The following is a 1,230-nucleotide window of genomic DNA, read 5'->3' on the forward strand; positions in this document are numbered from 1 at the left end:
GGTCTCTGATCACATGTCACCTTATCAGAAAGTTATTCTCTGACTATCTAATTAATATCAACTCCTTCATAATCCTTATTGCCCTCTTGGCTTTATTTTTATCCACAGTACTTATGTGTGATTTTAAAAGTTTGTTTCTATATTTATCAACTGTCTTCTTTGATTAGAATATAATTGATGTCAGTCAGGAAATTTTATCCCTAGTGCCTAAAATAGTAGCTGGCACACAGTATACTGGCTAGCAAATACCATTACATTTGTATTAAATGAAAGGAAAGAAAAAGGAATACAATTGATATAACCACACAAATCATCTAATAATTGGTAGATACCACTAAACCTTTTTCTTTCTGATGCAGACTTCATATGTAAGAACACCTAACCTCTTAATGAAGGTCAAATATCTAACCTTTTGCAAGTCAAAAAAATTGTAAAACTATATCACTAAAAATTGGAATTTAAAGACAAAGCATATTTGTTAACTGCTTTCTTGTATCAGACACCATGTTACATGCTTTCTCATATATTATCTCATTTACTCCTCTGAGCAACACTTTCGAAATAGGCATTGTCATCCCTATTTTATGGGCAAGGAGACTGAAGTTCAAAGAAGGTATCTACCATCACATGTGCAACTGGAAGTGTGGAATTTAAATTCAGATTTGTCTGATAGCAACAACAACAAAAACCAGACTTTAACGTTAAATAAGAGGAGAGTGGCCAAATTCCCTCGCCATTTGATAGTAAAAATAAGAATAAATTTAGAGTGTCATATTATAGAGGGCAGAGTAAGGAATTATTTTACTATGCATGGACTTGAAGTTCAAGGCTCACTATCCCAGTCCAAGGGGGATACCATATTCTCACAATGGGGAGTATTTTTTTCCTTTACAAAGTTTGTATGGTCTAAGTGTTTGTGTCCCCCAAAATCATATGTTGAAGCCTTAACCCCCAGTATGATGGTATTAGGAGGTAGGACCTTTGGGAGGTAATCAGGTTTAGATGAGGTCATGAGGACCCTGTGATGGAGTTAGTGCCCTTATCAAATGAGAAAGAAACATCAGCATCCTCTCTCTCTCTTTCTCGCTCTGTCTGTCTCTGTCTCTCTGTCTCTACCTCTCTCTGTCTCTCTCTCTCTCTGTCTCTCTCTCTGTCTCTCTCTCCTTTGTGAAGACATGACAAGAAGATGGCCATCTGCAAGCCAGGAAGAGAGCTCTCCTAGTAAATGAA

This window comes from Pteropus vampyrus, unplaced genomic scaffold (assembly GCF_000151845.1).
Source record: "Pteropus vampyrus isolate Shadow unplaced genomic scaffold, Pvam_2.0 Scaffold151, whole genome shotgun sequence".
In the NCBI taxonomy this organism is placed as follows: Eukaryota; Metazoa; Chordata; class Mammalia; order Chiroptera; family Pteropodidae; genus Pteropus; species Pteropus vampyrus.